A 25,547-nucleotide genomic window follows, 5' to 3' on the forward strand; every position below is an offset into this window, starting at 1 on the left:
CAGTACATGATTGATTATGATTAATTGTATTTACTAACATAGTTCTTTTTGTGGATATTTCCATCTGAACTGAGAAAGGGTAAACATTAAGCAGATACATGGAAATTATTCAAGATCACAGCTAAAATTTTCCATTAATCTTTTGGATCACCCCCATTTATAAAATAATCCTAAAGTTAGTTAATCTCTCTGCATGGAAGCTTCTTCACTTGGAAAAATGAAATGATTGGACTAAGTTTTTTTGTTTTTTTGAAGTCCATCCAGCTATAAGTTTCAAGGATTCTATGACTTACTTGAAGTTAAACAATAAATAAGGGCCACTTTAATTAGAGTTGTCTTACTTAAACTTTCTCATTTTTCAGTGATTTATAGGTTACTGAAACAATATAATGCTCAGGCAGGCAGGTCAGTTATCTATTTGGAAATCGTAAAGGAAAAGGAAAAGCATTTGCAAGTAAAGAACATACTGCACTTATGTTCTGTATACTATTTTTCAAATTTAAATATTGAATGTATTCTGAGATGGGATATCAATATAACAGACCTACCCATCTGAGACCTGGCACTTGGTACAGACTGATATCACTTTTCCTGTCGTCCTAAATCTGTATTTCTCAAAATGACCATTTGATCAAAGTCACCCAGAAAATTATTGAAAATAAACATTCCCAGGCACTAACCCTTTAGAGATTCAGATTTAGTAGAGCTGAGCTAGAGCTCAGGAATCTGCATTTTTAATAAGTTCCCCTTAGGGACTCTCATGCCGGAGAAGGCAATGGCAAGCCACTCCAGTACTATTGCCTAGAAAATCCCATGGATGGAGGAGCCTGGTGGGCTGCAGTCCGTGGGGTCACTGAGGGTCGGACATGACTGAGCGACTTCACTTTCACTTTTCACTTTCACACATTGGAGAAGGAAATGACAACCCACTCCAGTTCTTGCCTGGAGAATCCCAGGGACTGCGGAGCCTGGTGGGCTTCCGTCTATGGGGTCACACAGAGTCGGACACGACTGAAGTGACTTAGCAGCAGCAGCAGCAGCAAGGACTCTCATGCACACTTTAATTTAAAAACCACTTCCCCTACAGTATAAATTATTGTGCTGGGGGCTTGGTACTTCCAGCTGCCCAAACAATAAATAATAGAACAGGGTCAGAGTAAAAGAGGATTCTTAATACTAGGTTCTGGTTCAATTCAGTCGCTCAGTCGTGTCCGACTCTTTGCGACCGCATGAATCACAGCACGCCAGGCCTCCCTGTCCATCACCAACTCCCGGAGTTCACTCAAACTCATGTCCATCGAGTCGGTGATGCCAAGCCATCTCATTCTCTGTCGTCCCCTTCTCCTCCTGCCCCCAATCCTTCCCAGCATCAGAGTCTTTTCCAGTGAGTCAACTCTTCGCATGAGGTGGCCAAAGTATTAGAGTTTCAGCCTCAGCATCAGTCTTTCCAATGAACACCCAGGACCGATCTCCTTCAGAATGGACTAGTTGGATCTCCTAGTTCTTACTTTATTATGGCCAGTGACAAGGAGCTAGTTGATTCTGTCTTTCACCCCCTGCCTTTTCTGTCACTGTTACATAGTTGCTAAGTCATGTGCAACTCTTCTGTGACCCCCATGGACTGTAGCCTGCCAGGCTCCTATGTCCATGGGATTTCCCAGGCAAGAATATTGGAGTAGGTTGCCATGCCCTCCTCCAGGGGATCTTCCCAACCCAGGGATAAAATCCGCATCTCCTGCATTACAGGAAGGTTTTTTTTTTTTATTGCTGAGCTACCAGGGAAGCCCTGCTTTTTCTGAAAGATCAGCAAACTTTCCACTTAAGGAAGCCTCTTCCTGAAAGTAGTTTTGAAGTCAATATGGAACTAGGGGTGGACAGAAGTAGTAGAAAGTGTGGATTTATTGGGGGAAGTACCTTAATTTTTTTTCCTCAAAAAATATATGTAGTTTAGAGAAACTAAGCTAGTAGTTAAACTATCGAGATAAATTTATATGTCATCATGTAACTACATTTCCAACTAACAATTCAATACAACTTAAATGTGAGATTTTAAATATATAGGAATTTCAATATGCTTTCAGGCCTTATGTGTGTGTGTTTAGTTGCTCAGTCTTGTCTCACTCTCTGCGACCCCACGGACTGTAGCCCTCCAGATTCCTCTGTCCATGGATTTCCCAGGCAAGAATACTGGAATGCATTGCCATTTCCTCCTCCAGGGCATCTTCCCAAATCAGGGATCAAACCAGCATCTCCTGTGTCTCCTGAGTTGCAGGCAGATTCTTTAATCACTGAACTCCTGAGCATTTATTTTCTTCTGTTTTTGAAGTTCACTGTATTCTTGAATGTTGATTTTCTTTTTCTTGTTTAAATCCAGTCCACTATTGTGTACAAAGTGCTGTTTCTGCCCTAAGGCTAAGAATATTCTAGGTGAACTAATCAATCAATTTTTGCCCATTAAGAAAGGGCACCAAAATAAAAAGAATGCTAACCTTTTGATTGATTTGGTACCAGTTTGCTAGACACTTTTTTTTTTAATGATAAAACACCATGAGGAGAAACAGTTTCATACCTTAAGGAAAGGAAAACTCCCAGGTCCCAGGGAATTGTGTGACATTTGGGGAAACTTTTTTCAAATCCTGGAGTATTGATTAACTTTAACATAACTTGGTGACAGTGGTGTTACTTTTAATTGAGTCTTTCTAGCCTAAAAGTTCTAAGATACACATATTTAAAAGGTAAAATGTTTACATTCTACAGAAAAAACTGAGAACAAGACACGGTGTTCAGCTTAACTGAATATCTAACTCAGCAACAACTTTTGAATAGTGCTGTTCAAAAATACCTTCCTTCAAGTTTTCAGACTCTTAGGCTTATAGAATTGATGGAATAATAATTGATTTACTGTGTAGCCTGTGACGCTTCCAACTTGTTATTTTCAGGTGTGGGATATTATATGTCTGAACCTGTTGGTAGTGCATTCTCTTCTAGCCTAACTGTTAAATTAGAACAGTTCATGAAGAAAAATGAGATACGATGTTGAATTTCATGAAACAGGATGTCTCAGCACAAAGAAAATTTTTTCTCATCTCTGGAGCGAGATACAATAAGACATAGCAGACCAGAAGTCTTCAAGTGGTTAAAAGTTTTTTTAAAAAAGTTTTAAACTACCCTGTGTAGCCTGCCATAGTTTTTTCCTCAAGTGTGCTGGTGGGTACTTTTCCTCATCTGAACTTATTCCGGACTTTATAGTGAAATTAAATAGAAAAAATGGATTTTAGGTTAGACTCCAGGCTGGCTTAAACCTTTCTATTACTTCCAGCAAGAGAAAAATGACATGTGGTTTTACTAAATTAATAGGCATACCACAGATATGTTCAATGTAGTATCATGGTGGCAAGGTTAGAAGTAATAGGGAATTAATCATTTCCTCTTTTCTTTTTTTCAGGTTTTTGGCTGTATAAACCAACCTTCTCCAAGGTAAACAGCATTATATTTTTCTCTAATTTGTTGGAAGAACCAAGCATAATTTTATTGGCTTTGAATATATTTTTACTTGGCGGTGTCTCATAGTCATGAGTGTGACATTCAAATAGTGCCCAGAATTAGGCTTTGGTGGTGTTAGTGATGAAAGCATCCTACGAAAATGACTCGATGGCTTGACTAAGGAGTAGACCATAGAGAGAGAGAGGTCGAGAGAAAGGAGATATTTTTCTTGTTTGGTTAGCCCTTTTATGAGACGGCAGATTCTTTGTCTTGGTCTCTGGTTTTCAGGACAGAAGGTTTCTTTGTGAGCAGCTGTGGTAGAACCTGCTTCAATCCTGGATCCTCCTGGGAAGAACTGAAAAGCAGAGTTCCCCTGAGCATGGCCCCAACTCTTCATTTGGTGAGGCCTTCCGGTCCAGGTCCAGCAGAACAGCATTCACCAAGTTGTTCAACTTTCCAGGAGTATCTATCAAAACTAGCAGTTGAGGATGCATTAATCTTGTTAAAGAACACAATAGGAACCCTTTTTTTTATTTCATTAGAAAATCAGGATGCATTTGATGTGCACCATCTGGTTTGTGAATATAGGAATAAGTTTTTCAAAAGGGCACATTTCCAAGTTCTGTGTTTCATATGCTCGGGAAGAAAAAAACCCGTAAGCAGCTCTATTTTAAATGAGAGCAGTGCTAAAGCTAATAAGATTGGGGTGGATTTCTACTACGTGTCATTTCTCCTAAATGACATGTGTTTGTAGTACGTTTGGCAGACTTGTCCTGTTTCGAGGATGCGCTTTCAATTGAAAAATTTTAAGTTCTCCATGTGTTAATTGGAAAATAGAAAGAGGCATCATTGTAGCAAAGCAGCTGGCTTCCTAGGTATTAATTATGGTTATTTCATAAGGACTATTTTAAATTTATCTCCTGTTATTTATTATATTTTCAGAAATGATAAGTTTTAAACCATAGAGAAAAATCAAGTTAAACTTTACTGCATATTATATGCTTTAAAAAAGGTTTTTTTTTATTAAGTTCGATCACTGTTAATAACCAGTAAGCAGTAACTAAACAAGAAAAAAACAGATTTGCCATTGGTACTCTCTGTTGAGATTATTTTTATTTAAATAAAAAATAGAGCTCCATAATATAGCCATCTCACTATATGCTATAGCTCTATGTAGGGATATTTTTGAGTCAGAAAACCTGCTTTAGAGGAATAATTCCTTCGGCTTCACATGTAGTTTTTAAAATCCTATACAGTAACAAACATGATTTGTGAGGCAATATGACGCACTCCTTAACCTCTCAGTAATTGGAGGCATCTTCTGTGTGTATTCCACAAGTCCAGCTCACACTGATGAAGGAAACATAATTACATTACAGGCAATCTCATCTAAGGTAATTACAATTGTCGCCATCAATCCAATTAAAGAGGATAACCAGCTCTACTGAGTCAGAGCTGCAAAGCTTTCCAACTAAGGCCAGGTTTTGGGATGTGGGTGTGATTGAGGATTTTGAAATTTTTTATTTGCAAAACACAGTTGCTTATGAAAATAGATAGCAATGCTGAGAGAGGGGGTTAGTGGGGATAGATTGAATATTGGTAGAGGTTTTGCTTTTTTTTCCCCATTTAACGTTTAATTTCTCATTGCTAAATACACAAATCAGTGTAGAGTCTCAATATCAGAGCTTTAGCCGCATAAGATCTTTATGAAAAGGTTAACAAAGCATTATCATAATGGTCCATGGTACCCATCTGGCATCTCATTCTAAATTGGCTCTCCATCCCATTATTCCTTCAGAGACCTTCTGTTTTCTTCCATTTAAAGATACAAAGCACCATTTCCTGTCTTTGACTTGTGTGGAAGGAAGTTGGCTTAAACAATGCCTCCTTGGAAGCTCTTGCACTGATTTATGTAGGCTCAGTGTAGGTGGCAATATGGTGTACTAGTAAGAATTACAGAGGCATAATGCCAGGTGAAGATTGCATGTCTTAAAGACTTCACCTATCTATGTGGTCTAGGCCAGAATACAGGCTTACATTGTTTCATAGTACTTTGCTGATACTGCTTTTTTTTTGAAGGTTTATGGCAACCCTACATCTGAAAAGTCTTATCACTGCCATTTTTCCAAACAGCATTTGCTCATTTCATATCTCTGTGTCACATTTTGGCAATTCTCACAATATTTCAAACTTTTTCATTATTATTGTATTTGTTATGGTGATCTGTGATCAGCAACTTTGAATGTTATTACTGAAATTGTTTTGTGGCTCTAAGAACTCCACCCACTAAGCAGCAAACTTAATCAATAAATCTTGTGTGTGTACTGACTGCCCCACTGACCAGCTGATCCCAGTCTGTCTCTCCTGGGGCTCATTCTCTTAGGAATATATGCTAAAATTGGGCCAGTTAATAACCTTACAATGACCTTTAAGTGTTCAAGTGAAAGGAAAAGTTGCACATCTTTCACTTTAAATCAAAAGCTAGAAATGATTAAGCTTAATAAGGAAAACATGTTAAAAACAGAGTCAGGCCCTAAGTGAGACCACTTATGCCAAACAGTTAGCCCAGTTATTAACACAAAGGAAAAGTTCCTGAAGGAAATTGAAAGTGCTACTCCGGTGAATGAAAAGGAAATGGCCTCATTGCTGATATGGAGAAAGTTTTAGTGGTTTAGGTAGAACATCAAACTAGCCACAACATTCCCTTAAGCTGAAGCCTAATCTGGAGCAAGGCCTTAACTCTCTTAAACTCTATGATGACTGAGAGAGGTAAAGAAGCTCCAGAAGAAAAGTTTGAAGTTAGGATAATGAGGTTTAAGAAAAGAAATCATCTCCATGACGTTCAAGGGTTGATGCACAAGCTATAGCAAGTTATCCAGAAGATCTAGCTAAGATCATTAATGAAGGTGGTTACACTAAGCAACTAAATTTCAGTGTAGATGGAGCATCCTTATATCAAAAGAAAATGCCACCTGGGACTTTCATAGCTAGAGAGGAAAAGTCAGTGTTTGGCTTCAAAGCTTCAAAATCACCAGCTGTGTTTGCCCCTAACTCTCTTGTTGGGGGCTAATGCAATTAGTGGATTTAAGTTAAATTCACTTAAATCAAGTGAATTCAGTGCTTATTTACCATTCTGAAAACCCTCTGGCCCGTAAGAATTATGCTAAATTTGCTCTGCCTATGCTCTGAAAATGGAACAAAGTCTAGGTAAAACTACATTTGTTTACAACATGCTTTACTGACTCTTTTAGGCTCACTGTTGAGACTACTGACCAACAGAAAAGATTTCTTTCAAAATATCACTCCTCATTGACAATGTACCCAGTCACCCAAGAGCTCTAATGGAGATGTACAATGAGGTTTATGCTGTCCTCATGCCTGCTAACACAACATACATTCTGTAGCCTATGAATCAAAGAATAAATTTGACTTTCAAGTCTTATTCTTTAAGAAATACATTTTGAAAGGCTATCACTGCCAGAGATAGTGATTCCTCTGATAAATCTGGTCAAAGTAAATTGAAAACTTTCTGGAAAGGATTCACTATTCTAGATGACATTAAGGACAATTGTGATTCATGACAAGAGATCAAAATATCCATATTAACAGGAGTTTGGAAGAAACTGACTACAGTCTGCATGGATGAGTTTAAGGAATTCAAGACTTCAGTGGAGGAAGTATCTACAGATGTGGTGGAAACATCAAGAGAACTAGCATTCAAAGTGGAGCCTGAAGCTGTAAGTGAATTGTTGCAATCTCATGATAAAACTTTAACAGATGAAGATTTGCTTCTTATGGATGAAAAAGTAAAGTGGTTTCTTGAGATAGAATCAATCTCTAGTGAAGATTCTTTGAAGACTGTTGAAATGACAACAAAGGACTTAAGAGGATTACATTAACTTAGTTCATAAAGCACTGACAGGGTTTGAGAGGATTGACTCCAATTTTGGAAGAAGTTCTACAATGGGTAAAATGCTATCAGAAAGCTTTGCATGCTGCAGAGAAAGTGTTCATAAAAGGAAGATTCAACTGATGCTACAGACTTCATTGTTTTAATTTTAAAAATTGCTGCAGCCACCCCAGCCTTCAGCAACCACCACCCTAATCAGTCAGCAGCCATTAACATTGAGGTCAGACTTTCAACTAGTAAAAAGACTGACTTGCTGAAGGCTCAGATGATAGAAATTTTTATCAATAAAGTACCTTTAGTGAAAGTATGTACATTTTTTAGGCATAATACTATTGCACACTTGAGACACTACAGTATAGTATCAGTTCAGTTCAGTCGCTCAGTCATGTCTGACTCTTTGAGACCCCATGGGTGGCAGCACACCAGGCCTCCCTGTCCATCACCAACTCCCGGAGTTTACTCAAACTCATGTCCATTGAGTCAGTGATGCCATCAAACCATCTCAGTATAAACACACCTTGTATATCACTGGGAAAACAAAAATTCGTGTGACTCACCTTATTGCAATATCCACTTGATTGTAGTGGTCTGGATGTAAACTGGCAATATCTCCCTCCATGGTTTGACTGAGCCTTGGATATAGGACTTAGAGAACAGGAAATGAGAATGATGTGACTAACTGCGTCTAAGATTTAGAAAGGGCCCAAAGAGCCAACAAACTATTGTATATGCCTAGATTGCATAATGTTCTACTAGCTGGAGATACTAGTGACTATTTTCTTGGTGACTGTTTAGGTATGAAGAGATGAAGGAGGTAATCTTCTAAGTCAGGGGGTGTTGGGGGAAATTTTGCTGTCTCATATCAACAGTTCCCTTAGTCACCACTCAGCATTCTTTCACTTTTCCATGCCCTGGCTTTTCTCTTCTGTATCTGGAATTTGGCCTTAATTACATCCTTCTCATGTATTTTTCAAATTCTCCCACTGCTCCCCAAACTCCTTGTCACACTCAAGCCTCTTCTCTCTTTCCATGTAAATGCTTCCAATCCTGCTTTAGAACTTAACCTCTTTCAGGGAAACAGTTCACCCAGAAGTGGAAGACGAGGCAGAGAAAGGCCTTGGTAGAAGAGGAGCTCAGTTTCATATTCCACTCCTAATCAGCCCTGTGATACTGAGAAAGTCAGCAAAACTACCTGAGGCAGTTTCCTCATCTGTAAAATGAAGTTGTCAACTTGTGTCTTACTAACTTCATTGTAAAGAGTACTTCAAACAAATTTATAAATGTGGAAAAGTTCTTCATAATGTATAAAATTGCATACATAATATGAAGGATTGTATATGCATATATTTACTATTATTAAGCCCACTCTATTCCCTTCATTTTCTTCTGTGGATTCCCCCAGCTCTTGCAATTTAAGTGGTACTTCTTAACAATAACTTGCTTTTATCCCTTAGTATGTTGTTTTTGCATTTTCTGTTTCCTGTTGAGTATTTAAGAAACCTGAAGGCTGGCACCTTGTTGCTTGTTTCTTTTCTTTCATTTAATTTATTCTCTGAGTCCCTGCCATAGGATGCTTTGTTGAGGGATTATGTAGTGTTTTTTTTCTCCTAAGTTTTCCTCCCACCACTGCAAGCATATAGCCCAGGTTGGGCTAGAAGAAAACATGCTTCAGTATCAAAATAATCATATAAAGGGCTGGGGTAGAAACTGAAGGCCAGAGATCCTCCCTGATACTTTGGCAATGATTAAGAACTTGGGCAGATGCTGGGAGATGGAGAGGAGGAAGCCTCAAGACTGAGATTAGATTTCTTATCTGTCTGATGAAATAGATATCAGGGACCAAATTAACTTGATTTTTTAAAAAGTGAAGAAATCAGATATTTTTTACACATCTGAGTTTATGAACTAAAACTTCACATAAAGAACTGCACAACATATAATTGTTATTAAATATTGTAACTTCTGTAAATATTTTAGAACCCATCTGGATGGTATAAATTAGGCATTGAGGAAAAAAACAGACCCTAGAATGTCTTGATCTACTTTATTTCTTAGGAGTACAGGTAGATATCCTTTCCACTGCTTGTTTAAAAATAACTAAATAGAATGCTAATAATTTCAATGACAACAATAGAAGAAAATAGTCTAGGAGAGCCACTGAAACTTGAAACTAGGTGATGGTGAATTAGCTATTGTAAGTAGTTGTGATTTCTGCTAATAAATGGTATATATTAAACAGACCGTATATTGTATTTGAAAATTGGAGTGTAATTTTTTGACTTCTGTTTTTTAAACTCTAGGATCAACCTTTGGTGGATTTTATGACAGTATCTTAAAATGGAATAGATATAAGGAATCATGTATTGTAATAGTCATCTATTGCTGTGTGACAGCGGAGAAGGCAATGGCAAGCCACTCCAGTACTGTTGCTTAGAAAATCCCATGGATGGAGGAGCCTGGTAGGCTGCAGTCCGTGGGGTCGCTAAGGGTCGGACACGACTGAGCGACTTCACTTTCACTTTTCACTTTCACACATTGGAGAAGGAAATGGCAACCCACTCCAGTGTTCTTGCCTGGAGAATCCCGGAGACGGGGGAGCCTGGTGGGCTTCCGTCTATGGGGTCACACAGAGTCGGACACGACTGAAGTGACTTAGCAGCAGCTGTGTGACAGATTACCCTGAAACTTAGCAACTTACAACAACAGCGTTTATTATCTCAAATAGTTTCTTAGGGTCTGGAATCTAGAAGTGGCTTAAACCAAGATCTCATGAGGCTGCAATCAAGGTGTCAGTTCTACAGTCACTCCCGCAGTGGCTCATTAACATGACTGCTGGCAGGAGGCCTCGGTCCCTCAACATTCAGATTCTCCATAGATTACCTGAGTGTCCTCCAGATTTTGCAGCTGACTTACCCCAGAGTGAGAGATCTGAGAGAAAGAAAGCAAGCGAGAAGCCTGAGAGTTATTTTTTCTCACACCATCCAACAGTATATCCAAAACCTCAATGCAATTCTGAGGCCAACTCCCAGAGTTAGTGGAAATTTCATAGTTTTAGGGCTCAGCCCCAAAAACTGTCTCCACTTCAGACATCAAGCTACCCATATTTCTGCCCACTCAACTATAAATGCAGGAGCTTGCTAGAATGACTCATAGAACTCAGAAAGGTGTTTTACTTACAATTACTATTTTTATTTATTTATTTTTTGACTGTTCATCTTTTATTATTACATAGATTAGTCATGGAAGAAATCACTGGGGTCAGTACATGTATGAAAATTACGAAGGCCATGGTTTAGATTAATTTGCAGGACAATTTTTATAAGTTCCCCCTTTTTCTCCTTCAGAGTGGTCCTTGGGCATCCATCAGTGTTTGGTGGTTGCTTCTAGCAAGTCTTTTGCTTCATTAATTTTGGTTGCTAAGTAAGGAGATCCACCTTTATCTGGGTGATTCAAAATCATGATTCTCCTGTGAGCTGCTCTAATCTTGGCCTTGCTGGCAGATGGGCTTACACCCAAAATGAGACTTGCTTCTCGCCTACTCATTTTCTGCTCAAATCCTCCTTTATAGTAGGATGAAAAGCTCAGCCCGCGGTCGAGGTCGGCGTCCGACGGCTGGGCGGGGGGCTGCAAGTACACGGCGTAGCGCAGGCCCTCGCCGGCGGGCACGACGCCGACCCGGGCAGCCATGGCAGCGCAGCTCGGGGCCCTCGGAGCGCCGCGCTGCCTACAGGGCGGCCGCAGGGACAAACTAGTGAGGCCCGGACGCGCTGGCGGGTTTCGCCTAGCCACTCCCGCCTGGCCGGACAATTACTATTTTATTATAAAGGATCCAACTCAGGAATAACCAAATAGAAAGGTGCATTAGGAAAATTTATTCTGGGAGAGGATGGTAGGGTATGGAACGTCCATGCCCTTTCCAGGCACCCCTCCCTTGAAGCATGTTGATATACACACGAACCCCATTGTTCATGGGTTTTGTGATTTCATTTAGTAGGCATGATTAATTAACTTAATTATTAATAATTAACCTGCTCTCCATCCCCTTTCTCCTGGAGGTTGGTGCATGGGGCTGAAAGTTCTAAACTTCTAATGAAGGCTTGTTCTTTCTGATATCCAACCCCCTCCTGAAGTTCTCTAGGGTCTGCCAAGATTCATCTCAATCTCCCTTATCATTCAGGAATTCTAAGGGTTTTAGAAACTTTCTGCCAGGAACCGAGGACAAAAGCCAAATACCTTTTATGACCTAGCTTCAGAAGTAATAGCATCACTTCTACTGTTCACTATTGGTCCCACATACCATCTCTGATATAAGGTGCAGGGAACTACACAAGGATATGGGTATAAAGAAATAGGGCCTCAGAGGCCATGCAGGAGACTAACCCCACATCTGCTTCAGTTTTTCTTTCTTCAGCTACAGATGTGTCAGGAAAATCTGGTGTCCCCTTGGCTGTGGTTTGAACACAATGAAGAATGTTTTTTCTTAGTTAGATGATGGTATGCTACTGCTAAGTCACTTCAGTCATGTCCAACTCTGTGTGACCCCATAGATGGAAGCCCACCAGGCTCCCCCGTCCCTGGGATTCTCGAGGCAAGAACACCGGAATGGGTTGCCATTTCCCTCTCCAATGTGTGAAAGTGAAAAGTGAAAGTGAAGTCTCTCAGTCATGTCCAACTCTTAGCGACCCCATGGACTGCAGCCTACCAGGCTCCTCCATCCATGGGATTTTCTAGGCAATAGTACTGGAGTGGCTTGCCATTGCCTTCTCCCAGATGATGGTATAGTATTCCTTTATTTTACTAACCTCTTGGTGGCTCTTGACATGTAAGCTGTTGAAATAAGTCTGTTCCTGATCCTCAGTGGGACTGTCAAGGCCTAACCATGGGCCATGTGTCCAACTCAAACATTTGGCAATGGAAAGATGACTCGGCATGAACCATGAGATCTGGGCTCTGGTCTTATTCTTGCTCTTGAGTTATGCCACGACCTCAGTTTTCCCATCTCTAAAATCTAAGAGTCAGGGGAGATGACCAACAGTAAAATGTATGCATTTCCAAGAAAGTTCAAAGAAAATGCTTAAATCAAGTGATAAGGATTACATCAGATGATGTCAGGGGTCTTAGAATATGTTTAGTTGATTTGGGGGAAATAATAGCTTATATTTCGTTTTTTAAAAGTATAGTAAATCCTCTATGATCCCTCTGGTCAGTCACCTTTTACTTTAACGGACCCTCCAAATGGTATCTCTGGCATGACATTTTGGAATTGACTGGTATTGATGGATCACAGATCATCAAACAAACAAACAGCCTTATACATATCCTACTCTCTCAATTTAAAGCTGTAGAAACTGAGGCCCAGAAAGGTTAATACACTGCCCTAAGAATGCAGAGCAAGGTATTAGCAGCAGCAGATTGCAGCAGAGAACCCCTGAATCTTTGCCCCTCTCTACATACTAAGTATACCAAGCAGTTGGTATATTTTTCCTCTATTACCATAAGTAAATATCTGTTTAACTTATTTAAAACAAACAAACATGCATGTCAAGAAGTAGAGCATTTTTGGTTTCAAGAGGAAAGTGCCAATGTGTTTAAAAAAAATTCATTGAACAGTGCAGACTTAATTATGATGTAGTTCCTGATTTTGTAAATCTTGCAAATGAAAAATCTTGTTCTTATGAGAAGCAATTTCTTTGGAGAATCACGCAATATGGCCTTATAGTCTGTTTATCTTGACATGTTTGGTATTGATGAATCACTGGCAGGGGTTCGCTGGCATTTCTTTGAGGAGAGAGAAGCTGGTGCTGGATGAACAGTGAACGCAGACAGGCAGAAAGCCTGGGAGAGAGATGAGGCTTATGCTAGGCTTCTGCCAAGCATTTCTCTGGCCACTTTGTTTTCCTGTCTCTTCTCTTTGTCCCTTTCTTATCCCTTTTCAGGACTCTTTGTATTGTCCCTGATATAACTGAGATCATAATTTGGCCTCAGAGAGTATAGTATAATTGCAATTCTCAAGATTATTGTTTAAGAGCTTCCAGCTTACATGTAAACAAAGAGTATTCCTTTTGCAGTCAAGATAATATTAGTATGGAATGGCTCATTTGCATGCCAAATCAGAGTAGACTTGGGTTCTCGGCCATTTCCTTAAAGGTGCATTATGGCAGTTTACTTATTTAGATAATTTAAAAAGATGTCAAAGTCTTTAATCCATAGATTATTGATTTATAAACTTCTCTTCCTTATGCTTTATCACTAACAATTACCTTTTCTAGATTAACCTAAATAACCTGATAATTACCAAGAACTAGACTAATTATATATTAATATATATATTATGGTTGATTTTACTTGTACAGGAATTTATCTGTAGATTTTAGCAATAGAATATGAACTTTCTCCTTATCTCTTTTGAAAAGAGAAAACAGTTCTACAATACATTATTTGCTGCTGCTGCTGCTAAGTCACTTCAGTCATGTCTGACTGTGTGTGACCCCATAGACGGAAGCCCACCAGGCTCCCCCGTCCCTCGGATTCTCCAGGCAAGAACACTGGAGTGGGTTGCCATTTCCTTCTCCAATGTGTGCTAGAGCTGCATTAAAATTGAAAATTTACCATCTATTGTCTAGAAGGAAGAAGGCCACTTTTCTGTTTTTTTCTCCATTATTCTCTTTATAATTTATTTTTCCACAGTGAAATAACAGTGTGTTAAGATCCTATAAGCATCAAATAACCTTCTGTGTTTGGATATGAACATATACATTGTTATTACCTATAAAAGGGTATTATTTACAAAGTAGATATGTATAACTCATATAAGATTGTTTTCTGGATCCACATTCAACAAAATGTATCTTGCAAGGATCAATATTTCACTTACCTGACATATATATATTTAAATCATACTTTCAGCTCTGCATGTGTACCTGAGACAACTAAGTGAACATTTGTATGTTGAATATTTTCCCTTTGAAATCCATGGTGAGCCTTAATATTTCCTAAAGAAAAAACTATAAATTGATGAAAACAGTGATAAACACATTTACTCCTAGAATTATTACAAAACATTCTGCTCTTTTCAGTCTGTGCTCGGATAGTTTATTGTGGTTCACACTTTCAAAAGTAAATTAGGCAAACAGTTTAAGATTTGATGTGTTCTTTCTATAGTAAGTAAAAGCACATAAACACTAAACGCAGTAGTTTAAAACTGTATTATGAATTTTCACCAGCGACGGACTTGACATGTTTCAGTGCCCACACTGGTTGTTCTGCTGGTTTGGATTGTATCACACGGAAGCATGGAGTACCCATAAGATTAATGACTGTTCCTTATACATCTATGTTATCCGTACAGTCCATCACGTAGAGCTTAATAAATAAAACTTTAAATAAATGAAATAAAAAGGCATGGGGAAGGGAAAGGTGGTATATACAACAAAGTGTTAAAAGTGAAAGTGTTAGTCGTTCAGTCCTGTCCAACTCTTTGCAACCCCGTGGACTGTAGCCCACCAGGCTCCTCTGTCCATGGAATTCTCCAGGGAAGAATACTGGAATGGGTTGCCATTTCCTCCTCCAGGGGAACTTCCCAACCCAGGGTTCGAACCCGGGTCTCCTGAATTGTAGGACTCTTCACCACCTGAGCCACCACAGAAGCCCATATATACCATACTCCAAAAGGAAAAAACATGTTGAGATACATCTTTAGGGCATAATTCACTAGTTTATTGCTGCCATCATATCCCTATGTATACAGAACTTTATTCATGTAAAGTATGAATGTGGATTCATCAGTTTAAAAACAAAACACAGAAACTTTTTTCAGAGGCCATTTTATCAGTCTCTTCCTATTTAAGTTCACATTAGCATAGCTGCCCCTCCATTGAGGAAATATTCTCTTAAATATTTGAAGGTACATATGCAGGTCTTAATTGACCCCAAAGGAGGTCTTTGAAGTTCACTGCTTCCAAAACTTATTTAAAATTGAAGTCTTTCTGCACTAAAATAGCATATGTCTGTGATACATAAATCATAAGACTTAACTAAATCCCGACACCTATAACCCCATTAACCTGGCTCTGTCCCCTCCCTGTTCATGTAGGAACCCTGGTGTGTTGTAAACTCCCTCCCCCTAATTTCCCCTGGGAGTTCCCAGGCGGTGCCTTATGTGTGCTTAGGAGCAGCTTTCACACCACATGTATTTACTTGAAGTTCCACCAGGGATGACACCACCTCCCCGTACCACTGCTGACCCCACTGCCTTTTACAGTACCCTCTAGACATTGTACATATGCTGGGTTCTGCCTAACAGCCTTGTCTGTCTTCCGCCGTATCTGTGGTGATTTAGTAACTAGTGTCCAACTCTTGCGACTCCATGAACTGTAGCCCACCAGCTTCCTCTGTCCATGTGCTTCTTCAGGCAAGAATACTGGAATGGGTTGCCATTTCCTTCTCCAGGGGATCTTCCCATCCCTGGGATCGAACCTGCATCTCCTACATCACAGGCGGATTCTTTACCATTGAGCTACCAAACCTGGTCATATATCCTGGTGGCTGCTTTGAAAATATCCAGATTGTCCCATAGCCTACAACTGAGTAAGAAGACTAGGTTTCTTCTATAGTTAAGAAAGGTCCTAAGGAAGTGGGTCTTGAACCCCAGTGAGTTGGCTTATATTCTTTCCATTTTAGTTTCCAGTCCTCACTTTTCCCAGGACCCAGCCATGTTTCCAGGATTCTGGGTCAGAAACTGATTGTAGTGAGAGGCATCATGCTGTGGGTAGACTTCCTGCTCCTCACCAATACGCAAGACTTTTACATGAGTACGAGCATCTCAACTGAGTCTCTCCTTCATTGGGATGGGTTCTTCCCAGGAAAATATTTAGTGTCACTGCCAACCTACCCCTACTGGACTTCTACTGGGCCACCATAGAAGTTCCACGGCCATTCCAACAAAGTGGGTTCACCTTTTGCCACATACCCCACCCGCGAGAAAAATATTGGGTTCCATAGGAACTAATTTTTCTTGTGTCTTCCTTCACTACCAGTGTGATAAGGATTTATAGACATGTCTGAACCTTCACAGTGGGGAGTAAGAGGCTGAGGCTCAAACTACATCCCCTCCACAATGTACATTTATAGTTTTTCATTCTTTTGAAGAATTTTCATAATATGCTTCCTTCCTAGATTTATTATCTTATTCATAGTATAGTAATTTATTCTTGGTACAATTTTTCTTTCAAACTTAATAGCAATACTCTGTGCTGAAATATTAAAAAGGAAATTTTTTTAGCACTTATTTTTCTACTGCTAAAGAATATAGTTAATAAACTATAGAAATACCTGCTATGATTATTTCCAATGTAAGATGCAGAATTGAAAGCAGGATGGGGAAAGGAAACAGATACTCAAATAGCTCACTTCAAAGTGGATTTAGTTATATAAGGCATGACTTTATGTTATATAGTAGCTAAAAGATTTTTAAACAGCTAGATGTGGTCATAATATATGTCTTTATTACAGCAAATGGCACACAGATGACTGAGGTCCTGTCATCATTCCTTATGTATGTGGTACCTGAATGAAAGAATGTGAAAGCCCACTATAATGAGAGCAATAACTAAGGTACCTGCGTCAAAATCACACATAATTGATTACCTATCAATGCCAAACTTACCCCACCACATACACACACAGGAGTCCAAAACTCTGCTTCAAAATTTAAAATCCCTCAGTTCTTTGCATTCTTCTGGGTTTCAGCTGCAAGCGTGCATTTTTTAGATCCTAAATATTTAACAGTAAAATAATGATTCAACAATGGCAATGATATATTTCATGACAGAATTATATGTGTTAAATTGTTTTGAATAAGTATTTAATGATATGGGAAAATATTTAAGCTACAACACTGAGTGAAGAACCAGATTGCATAACTTTATATACAATATAATGAACGTGTGTGTGTGTGTGTGTGTGTGTGTGTGCACACACGCGTGCGTGGTTATGCATGAAATACCGACCTGCTTATCATAGAAAAGTGAAAGAGAAAGTCGCTCAGTCGCATCTGACTCTGCGACCCCATGGACTGTACAGTTCATGGAATTCTCTAGGCCAGAATAACTGGAGTGGGTAGCCTTTCCCTTCTCCAGGGGATCTTTTCAACCCAGGAATCAAACTGGGGTCTCCTGCATTGCAGGTGGATTCTTTACCAACTGAGCTATCAGGGAAGCCCACTGCTTATCATTAGGCTGATGTAATTACAGGAAATTTTTAAAGTATATTTTTCCTATATAATCTGGATTTTCTGTGATGAGTATATATATTCGATAAAGGAAAACTGGGACACAATATAGAAACTAAATTTTATCATAGAACAGTGTTTACAGATAGTTGAGACACATAGGTTGTTGCAAAAGTCATAGTCCTAGAGTGCTGCTGCTGCTAAGTCGCTTCAGTCGTGTCCGACTCTGTGCGACCCCATAGATGGCACCCATCAGGCTCCCCCGTTCCTGGGATTCTCCAGGCAAGAACATTGGAGTGGGTTGCCATTTCCTTCTCCAATGTGTGAAAGTGGAAAGTGAAGTCGCTCAGTCGTGTCCGATTCTTAGCGACCCCGTGGACTGCAGCCCACCAGGCTCCTCCGTCCATGGGATTTTCCAGGCAAGAGTACTGGAGTGGGCTGCCGTTGCCTTCTCCACCTAGAGTGCTAGGGAAAGCATTAAAAAGTTTCTGAGGAAGAAAATTTCTTCCAGTAAGACCCAATAAGGTGGAAGTTGAGAAATCAACAGTCAAAAAGTTTTGTTTTCAGAAAGGCTGCATTGTGGATTAAGCTGAGGTAGAGTAGCCACCTTTCAGGGGAGCCAGGGCAGGAAGGGGTGTCCGCGTAAGAGCTGCTCACTAGTGGCATGAGGAAAGGGGGCTGGAATGAAGACAGGATGAAAACAGTGCACGGGAACAGAGAGGAGACAAGGGGGATGGGAGGGAGGGGTGGGAGTTTCTGCCCTTGGCATCGTCCCAGGTTTCGGTAATCTCGTCTGTAGATTTGGAATTAGCTGGCTGAGAGTTAAACTGATTGCTAAGTGCTGGAATAGAATGTTCTTGAGAGAATGGTATACCGAATACAAATGTTTATAGCAAAGCACTTTCCTGTATGCTGTCCCTGTAGCCATACCATTGTCCCTTTGCATGTTTGGATTGGTTATAGACTCCTTTAAAGAAGTGAAAGTGGATTGAATTATGACAACCAAACCTCAGGGTTTACAGTGACTAACGCAGAACTTTCTTCTGAGAAAATAAGCATTTTTTTGAAAATAAAATTCATAAACAAGCAATTATCTGTCCCTTGCCTGCCTAAACAGAAAACATTCAATATATTTCTTTCTTTGGGGCAAAGTTAACGCAATAAAGTTTTGCATTGTAGAGTAATGCCCTTAAATATTGGTGTGGTGCTAAGTGCTCTTGTGCAGAAAAATTCCAGAAGGGCTATGTGGACACCTTGTATTCCTTTTCGTGGCTATTACTACTTTAATTTTCTGGCTCTCTGCTGCCCTTTCTTACTGTTCCCAGCAACCCTCAAGCCCTCTTCATTCGCCCTTTGCATTTTTCCTGGTTTGGAACCTGCTGGCTAGTATCCTGTCAGAGAGCCTGGACCCAGAAGCTGTTGTGGGTTAAAGGCATGGGCTTTAGCATTCAGACTTATCAAGACTGTTTGACAACACAGAGGCTTTTTGTTTATTTTTTTACTTTTTTTTATCCTGGATAATTGAGATTGAAAAAATATGTGGCTTTTGTAAGTAAAGTGACTTTCAAACTATGTTCTCTCAGCTACTTGCTACAAATCTGGGACTTCTACAGCTTCATTTCTGGAACTTAGAGTTATAAAAACCTCAAAATGCTAGCGTATAGTGTACAATGTAAAACACATTTTAGAACTGATGTAAATGTGTTTATGAGACACATAGATAGTGTTGTTTCATGGCAGCTAATTGTAAGCTATATAGAGCCTAAAACTACAGATTATTTCTTTTTCCATTATTTTAGGGAGAAAGAATGCCACCAACTATTCTAAAATCTAAGGAACATAAAAAAAGTACATTTATGTATAGCAGAGCCAGATAACTGACTATAAGCATAGTATTGAGGAAGATCTGCCCCACCCCCAACCCCTCCCGTCCACCGCCAGCGCGCACACTACACAATAAGCAGATTCCATCTCAGCTCCCTCTGTCCCTACTCCTTCAATTGTTTAGGGTGGAAGGAAGTCTTTGAACCTCATTTATTCATTCATTAGGAAATGTTTTAAGTCTCTACTATATTTCTAGCACTGTTTTAATTAATATGTCATTCATTCATTATCAAATATTTATTGAGCTCTTCTGTGTGTCAGGCACCCCTCCAGGTGTTGGGGATACAGGAGTGAACAAGACAAAGATCTCTTTTTCTCATGAGCTTAAATCTTAAATCATTAATACAAAAATGCTAGGCAGTGCTCAGTTTGAGGGAGATACTAAGATGTGTAACACTTGGCCTTTACCATCATGGTGCTTGCAGAATGTGTTATAAATAAAGAAGATGTTTATGAATACAATATATCTGGGCCATTAAGAGTATCCTCTTTAAAATGGATGTTATTATTTGGAAGAATATTTGAAATTAGTACACTTAGAATAATTAGTACTATACAGTGGTTAAGCCTTTTTATATCCAGTTTTAATTACTTTAAAAATTTTAGCTAGTTCACGGGTAGAGGCCTGAAAGATCCATTTTCAGAAACATAAACAAACAAAGATTGAATCAGGGAAAAGAAAACAATCACAAAAAGTCCTGTATCATAACATGACTACAAAGTGTGTCCCAAACCACTTCTTTGGTGCCTCTCTGGGTGTTCAAGAAGCGGTGCATCTTTGTGAGCACCTTGTGCAGCAGAGTTTTTGCCTCATTCCCATCATGGCAGGCAATACGTAACCATTCAGATGTTCAAGTGAGTCAGCATTGCTATGGTTTGCCCTGTGTGTGCTTAGTTGCTCAGTCACGTCCAACTCTTTGAGACCCCATGGACCCCTATGGGACTTCTCCCACCAGGCTCCTCTATCCATGGGATTTTCCAGGCAAGAATATTGGAGTAGGTTGCCATGCCCTTCTCCAGGGGATCTTACAAACCCAGGGATCAAACCCAGGTCTCCTACATTACAGGCAGATTCTTTACCAGCTAAACTACCAGGGAAGCCATGTTTTGTCCTACCAAGTGCCAAGCCCTTTCCTTAAGTTGAGAAACCTGGTTTCAATCTTTGCAGCTCAAATTCCTTTTCCCCTCCAGCCTCTGAATTTCCTCTAAGAAAACAGAGCTTCCTGTGTCAAGTTTCTCAGATCTTACATGACCCAAAATACCAAAGCAGCCCATCAACAAGTCCCTCCTTCCTGCTCCACTATCTAACACACCTGTCTTTATAGCCCTCGTGACTGTACCAAGTACCTTTTGTACTCCCCAGTATGATGTAAGCTCCCAAGAATTCAGACCCTACAGTCTGTGTGAGTCCAGGATCTAGAACAGGGCAGAACATATGGTGACTGAAACACAAGGTTTAGGAGTCAGACCAGCCTGTGTTTGAATTCAGGCTCTGTCATTTAGGATGTGTGACCTTAACAATTTGTTGAATCCTTAGAGCCCTGGTCTTCTCGTTTATAAAACAGGATTAATAGCAATATCTGTCTTACATGTTTGATTTAAAGATAAAATGAGATAATATCACCATGTTTGCCAGCATATGGCCACTGTTTTTTTTTTAATATTTGCTCAATACATTCAACAGATACTTTTTTCAAGGTCCTGATATTGTGCCAACCACAACTTTGTTAGGAATAAGCCTGAAATGATCAGAACACTGGATGAATCTCAGGATCATTCTAGAAAGTATTTTTTTAAACTCCAAAACATTCCAACTTTCATGGCTCTACCATAGTTTAACTTCCTCATAGTTATAACTGTAAAAATTAAGCTATATTTATACACACACAAACTGTTAAAAAGAAGTTCTCGTGTGTTTATTTTGCAAAATGAAGAAATTTTAGCTTCTATCCACCTAGTCAAAAAATTATCCTAATCAAAGAAAACGAATAAGGAAGACAAGTTATGACCAACCTAGAAAGCATATTAAAAAGCAGAGACATTACTTTGCCAACAAATGTCTGTCTAGTTAAGGCTATGGTTTTTCCAGTGGTCATGTATGGATGTGAGAGCTGGACTGTGAAGAAAGCTGAGCGCCAAAGAATTGATGCTTGAACTGTGGTGTTGGAGAAGACTCTTAAGAGTCCCTTGGACTGCAAGGAGATCCAACCAGTTCATTCTAAAGGAGATCAGTCCTGGGTGTTCACTGGAAGGACTGATGCTGAAGCTGAAACTCCAATACTTTGGCCACTTCATGCGAAGAGATGACTCATTGGAAAAGACCCTGATGCTGGGAGGGATTGGGGGCAGGAGGAGAAGGGGACAACAGAGGATGAGATGGCTGGATGGCATCACCGACTCAATGCATATGAGTTTGAGTGAACTCCGGGAGTTGGTGATGGACAGGGAGGCCTGGTGTGCTGCAATTCATGGGGTCGCAAAGAGTCAGACGCGATTGAGCAACTGAACTGAACTGAAGGGGTATGAATTCTAATATATCTGAGTACTTAGTTTCAAAATCTTTTATTACCACATCTTTTATTACCACATCCAGATGATGATAATAAAAGGAAAAGGAAGTGTGTCATACATACATAAGAAGGAAATTCTATTTTATTTAACACTCAGGAAAGCCTGGACAGAAATTTTCTGTTGTGAAAGCATTTGCATTAATAAAGCAAAGAGATGAAAACCATTTCAGATGGGATGTTAAAAATCTGACATGTGCACGAGTTTTGCATTTTAAATCAGAATGTATACAATGTCATGCAATAGCCAGTTACTAATGAGTGCATTTTTCTCCTGAATGTTTAATAAACTCCTAACACATTTTAGGATCCCTGGCTAAGGAAGATCCCATGGAGAAAAAGGACTTCTCTTATAGCTCAGCTGGTAAAGAATCTGCCCAGAATGCAAGAGACCCGAGTTCGATCCCTGGGTTGGGAAGATCCGCTGGAGAAGTGATAGGCTACCCACTCCAGTATTCTTGGGCTTCCCTGATGGCTCAGCTGGTAAAGTATCCACCTGTAATGCGGGAGACCTGAGTTCAATCCCTGGGTTGGGATGATCCCCTGGAGAAGGGAAAGGCTACCCACTCCAGTATTCTGGCCTGGAGAATTCCATGGACTGTATAGTCCATAGGGTTGCAAAGAATAGGACATGACAGAGCGACTTTCTGAGGGCTTCCCAGGTGGTTCAGTGGGTAAAGAACCTGCCTGCGATACAGGAGACACAGAAGATGTGGGTTCAACCCCTGGGTCAGGAAGATCCCCTGGAGGAGGGCATGGCAGCCCACTCCAGTATTCTTACCTGGAGAATCCCATGGACAGAGGACCCTGACAGGCTACAGTCCATAGGATTACAGAGTCTAAAGTGATTGAGTGTGCACACTCAGTTAATTAACTTAGGGCTTCCCTGGTAGTTCAATTGGTAAAGAATCTGCTTGCAATGCAGGAGATCCTGGTTCAGTTCCTGGGTCAGGAAGATCCACTGGAGAAGGGATAGGCTACCCACTCTAGTATTCTTGGGCTTCCCCTCTATGGCTCAGCTGGGAAAGAATCCGCCCGCAATGCGGGAGAGCTGGGTTCAACCCATGGATTGGGAAGATCCCCTGGAGAAGGGAAAGGCTACCCACTCCAGTATTCTGGCCTGGAAAATTCCATGTACTGTATAGTCCACAGGGTCACAAAGAGTCAGACACAACTGAGCAACTTTCACTTTCAACACGTTTTAAGGCCCAATTCTAATATTCACATGTATCACTTCCTCTCTGAAGCCTTCCTGTAGATTAGTTATACCCATTTGGGGGCACATTTGTTACTCTGTGCACACTCAAATATGAATGTGTCATCGTTGAATTAGTCATTTACTGATCTCTTACTCTCTTTCTGGCTTCCCTGGTAGCTCAGTTGGTAAAGAATCCACCTGCAATGCAGGAGATCATAGTTCAATCCCTGGGTTGGGAAGATCCACTGGAGAAGGGCTAGGCTACCCACTCTAGTACAACTATGATCTTTTTGACAAAAAAAAAATATATATATATATATATATATTTCAATACTTTACTGTGGCACAATGTGAAGGAAAAAAAAAAAGCAGGGTATGTGAATTGTGGACTGCATGCCAGTGCTCTCCAAAGAGCTGAGCCTGAAGAGAAAACTAAAGGATCCTGAACGGGGTGTGATTTAATTGTGTAATTATTTTGTGGGCAAATGATGCATGCAAGACAGGGCTTGGATGTGTGTTTTTTTGCATGCTGAAACTCCTGGTGTTTGAGATGGAAAAGTAGATAAATCAAAAACAAAAGACTATACATTTTTCTTCCTTAACTCCTCACTCCCTTCTCCCTTTTTGGAATTCAAGCCTCAGACTTCCCATCTTGTCTCAACAGTTCTGACTTTCAAACACTGCCGCACATCTGCTGAGAACGTATTTTAGATTCCCTCAGCTGCTTCAACTCAACTGCTAAGAAACAGCTGATTTTGGCACATGTGCTTTTTTACACCTGAATTTCTAGTCACATATTAGCCCAGGGCCAAGACTTGCAGCTCCCAGGCGTGAACATTAGTAGGCGTGAACTATTGCCTTCAATGAGCCCAGCAGTGAGCTGCCTGCCAAAGTCCTCACTCCACCTTGATCTCTTTGTTAGTTGAGTTCAGGATTTCTCTCAGAAACTCGAGCCTCATTACTGTTTCTCCAGTGTCTGCTCCAAGGTTACTTGGAGTCTGTGGCAGAGAATAAGAAGAATTCATCATCGTTCAGACTCCAGTCTGTTGCTTGAAGACTTATAAGAAACCGACTGAGAAAATCACAGTTGTTAGTAGTTGATTACCGTACAGTGAAAACTGAAGGCTCTAACGGGACCATGAAAAATAGTCGCTAATGGAACAAAGTTTGGCTGTGTGTTGTGTGATGAAAGTCACCCTCTTTGCTGTCACTTTAGGAGGAGTCACTAAAATTCTAGTTTTCAGAGCTGCTGTAGACCAATTTGTATTTGCTTTGACTGTGACACTGTAACAGAAATAGGCTTCAAGGAAAGGAGAAAATAACAGTGTTTATACATTTGATTTATACATTTGGTCTCTCTGTATTTTTTATTCCACTTTAAAACATAAATAAATACTTTAGAACATTCGTTCTTTGAGAACCGTTTAGCACAGCACCTAAGCATATCCTGCAGAGTTAAAGTACTTTGTTTAGATCCCAAATCTGCTGCCCTCGGGGAAAACTACCCTGATCAAGACTCCATTTTTCACCTATAAAATGGGATAGTACCTAAATCTTAGGACCAAACTAGGGATTAACTGAGTTATCTACGTGAACACTTAGAACTGTGCTTGGCACAAAGTGAAGACCAGGCACAAAACAACTATTAAGTACTCTGAACATCTCCCTCTCATTTGAGTCCATTTCCTCCAGTTGAGATTTCATGAGGCATCCGTTTGGTATGGTCCTGATAAGATGTCTCTTCCAATTCCTCTCTGTTCTTTCTTAATTGAGTTGATTCTCAAGGTTAATGCATCTTCATTGATTTATCCCTGTAAATGCGGAAGACAGTTCAGAGTATATTCAAACTGGGAGAAACAATTTTGGCCCCAGTCTAGCTTGCTGGGTGACCTAACCCTCTCTGGGCTTTAATGCCTGTCTGTAAGCCGGTGATAACTCTATTGGTCCTCTTTCAGTGCTTGGATTGCTAACAAAAAGGAGCATAGTAATTTGTAAATGTAAAGAATCAATAGGTACTTAGTAATTGAAATAAGACTGTCCTGAAAGACAAGCCCATTTGTTAGAAAAGTGATCCATTCCAAGGAGAGGTGCTCAGATCCTGACCTAGGCAGGCAGACCTCTGACCGAGTCTCTAAAAGGACTGCCTGAGGAACCAAAGGACGCTGGATGAGCAAACCAATTGGCTGCTGCCATGGTAACACTTTCAGAAGAGACTTGCCTGTGGCTATGTCTACACAAGCCTCTGAAAAATAAAACATCCAATCAATGAGTTGTATT

The 25,547-nt window shown here is 40.1% G+C and overlaps 1 long non-coding RNA gene and 1 pseudogene across 6 annotated transcripts in view; one reads left to right on the plus strand and one right to left on the minus strand.

Moving 5' to 3' along the window:
• Positions 1–25,547, plus strand: part of LOC148776438 (uncharacterized) — a 572,377-nt gene that overhangs the window by 463,517 nt on the left and 83,313 nt on the right. For 4 of the 6 annotated variants that reach the window (XR_016038187.1, XR_016038192.1, XR_016038189.1 and 1 more), the window contains exon 4: positions 3,446–3,477. This is a non-coding gene — a long non-coding RNA (uncharacterized LOC148776438). Of the gene's footprint in view, positions 1–3,445; positions 3,478–3,771; positions 4,338–7,092; positions 7,849–25,547 lie in introns of those variants that run through there. The other 2 variants (XR_016038191.1, XR_016038190.1) reach the window with 2 other exon arrangements.
• Positions 10,607–11,081, minus strand: LOC129562834 (dnaJ homolog subfamily C member 15 pseudogene; annotated as a pseudogene).

Source organism: Moschus berezovskii, chromosome 9 (assembly GCF_049115385.1).
Source record: "Moschus berezovskii isolate FMDL1 chromosome 9, NW_MosBer_1.0, whole genome shotgun sequence".
NCBI lineage: Eukaryota > Metazoa > Chordata > Mammalia > Artiodactyla > Moschidae > Moschus > Moschus berezovskii.